A 2,726-nucleotide genomic window follows, 5' to 3' on the forward strand; every position below is an offset into this window, starting at 1 on the left:
ATCCGCGGGGGGGGAACCATCAGGCCGCTGAATGGAGTCGGGGTGCCCCTTTTCAAAAGGCGGGCGTCGCGCCTGGACCACCCCCCGGGGAAAAGGCGGGCCCGGTCCACGGCCTCGCGCGTGATGGAGGGCTTTCCCCATTCCTACCGCTTGCACTGGTGCGGGTGTAATGCACGGAGGGAGGCGAATCGACCACACTCGCTCCGCTACTGTGCTGCCGTGGGGCTTCCTTCCACGCAGCCAGATGTTGAGCACGATGCGGCTGAGCTCGGCGGCGCTGGGCACGGGCTGGCACCTGGGGCTTGAATTCATTAGTGGAAACTGTTGGGCGCGCAGATGGATGAGAGGCCGAGCCTCGCCAGGATCTCTTGCTTGACCTCGGATAGTCTTCTGCGGCCACCCGGGAAGGAAGAAGTAAGCCCGTGGGCTTCTCCGGTGAGGAGGGTGCCTAGCGCACGTTGCCACTCGTCCTCGGGCCACGCCGCGCTGGCGGTGTTCCGAGACCTGGGAGGAATGCCTTCACACGTCATCCGCGGTCATCTTTGGTAACAGGGGGTTGGCTGTGTGGGCACGCGGATCAGTAGGGAACGCGTGGGCGGCGGCGGTACGGAACGGACGGCGAGTTTTCCTCCGTCCGGCCCTGGCGAGTGGCGAGGGTTCCACAATCTGTTGGTGGCGGAGCTCGTCCTCCGCGAGACGCTGCCTGCAGACCCTCTTCTCGTGGGGCCGATTTTGAGTTTTTTGTGTATACTTTTATTTTCCACATTTTACTGTGTGTTGCTGGTGGTTGGTGCAAACATGGAAGAGTTAGAAGGAATTGTAAAAAAAAAAAAATGAATTAAGGGCTGGGGTTTCGTGTGAAACTGCCAGGGCGATCTTCACGATCTGCCCGCATCTCCACCACTGTGACGTGGGGAAGAATCACTCGACAAGTTTTGGTTTCGTGAACAACAAAGGCGTGGATTTTTATTACAAGTGAAGTGCAGGGGGGGGCAACCCGGGTTTTGTGGGTAGGTTTGGGGGACTCAACGGTCCCTTTTCAGGGGCTCAATCCGAGGTGAAAGTGGGTGGTCCAAACATGCCTAAAAAAGTGGGTGGGCTGCCCGGTCACTCGTGCTTTCTGGAGTAGGGGAAAATAAGAGAAGCGTTAGTCCAGCATCTATCGGCTCGGAGACCAGTGTCTGTCATGGCCTGCTCACCCGTGCTGGGTTACGAGCCGTCTTCTCACGAGCTGCTGCCAGCGGTGAACCGATCGCCTGGCGGGTTGTGGAGGCCGTGCATGCTGTGCCCGTTGGTTGCCAGGGCGCCCTGATTCCTCCTGGACGCTCGACAGTACTTTCTTCAATCTTGGATGAATTTGCTCAATAAAACCCAGAGCACTCCCTCTTGTTAACGCACTCCGTGGCTGAATTATAAATAAACCTGCTTAACTCTGACTCGACTACTAGTTCACTATCAGCATTTTAAAATAAACTTCTAATAAATCTAAAATAAAATCATTTTTCAAAATGTTAGTTGCCCAGTTTGCTGTTTTTTAGTCAGTGTGCTGTTTCTTTTGTTGTTATTTTACTCCAACAAACCGCTTGTGCTTAGCTCCAGCTCTATATATTGTTTTTCAACCAGCCAAACAGTATCTGAATAAATATATATTTTATATAACCATGGTTGAACCATTACCAGATCCAAGATGTACACGAAATTAAATGAATACAACATTTAAAACACAAGTGTTTTTTTAAAAAGAAAAATGAATTAAAAATGAAATAAAGAAAAACCCCTTTTTAGTGTTCTTTCCCACCCTGTAGTTGACGTGTTCTTTTGTAGTGTTCTTTTCATTCTGTAGTCGACGGATCTGAAGAAGATTCAGAAAAAGACAAGGAAAACAGCATTCAGACAACAAATAAAATAAATTTTGCAAAACAAAAATTAAACGAATTAACAAAAAGTAATAATAAAAGCAAAAATTTTGGAAGAAAACAATTAATTAAATTTAACTTTTTGATCAAGTTTTTTGGGGCCAAATTCAATATTAACAAAAACTAACAACTAACTAACAATAATTTACTATTAACTGCAACGTTGCCTCAAACTAATTTGCTGCTTTTAAAAAGGGCAGTTGTTAAGTTAATGGACTTTTTGGTTATTTCTGCACAGAATTTTGGAAAAATCTTGGAATTATCAAAATGGTTTTAGAGAATGAAGCTGAAAACATTACTCAAAATATTCACGCGTAATTTTTATTTAAGGTTTATAATAGAAATCAACTGGTTTGTTAAACAAAGATAGGTTTCTTATACAAACCACTAAAAGGTGCAGGAAATGTTTTTTTTATAAATTGTACACAAACCATCAAATAAACATTTCCAAAGAATACAGAAATACTTTGATATCATTCAACTATAAATAAATATGCATGCACACATAAGAAATAAATAGAAATAAGTTTACTTTAACAACTATAAATAAATAAATACTGGCGTGACAATCAATTACAGACCCTAAATAAATGCAGTACATAAGAAAATTAATTTAGTAGAAATTTTAGTAGTAAAAATTCAGTAGATTTTTGCATCAAAAAAAAAAGTTATTTACATTATTTATATCAAACTACGGGATATGAGTAAATTCGGGTTAAATTTGTCTTTCAGCATCATTTTAACATTTTTCCCCTTTTCTGTGCTCAGTTAGAAGTGTAGAATAGTGGAGAAAAAAGTCTCCACACATGC

At 43.6% G+C, this 2,726-nt stretch overlaps 1 pseudogene; it reads left to right on the forward strand.

Moving 5' to 3' along the window:
- The first annotated feature begins 336 nt into the window (after positions 1-336).
- Positions 337-2,726, forward strand: part of LOC122143568 — a 23,889-nt pseudogene continuing 21,499 nt past the window's right edge.

The sequence above is a fragment of the Cyprinus carpio genome, unplaced genomic scaffold (genome assembly GCF_018340385.1).
Source record: "Cyprinus carpio isolate SPL01 unplaced genomic scaffold, ASM1834038v1 S000006452, whole genome shotgun sequence".
NCBI classification, from domain to species: Eukaryota; Metazoa; Chordata; class Actinopteri; order Cypriniformes; family Cyprinidae; genus Cyprinus; species Cyprinus carpio.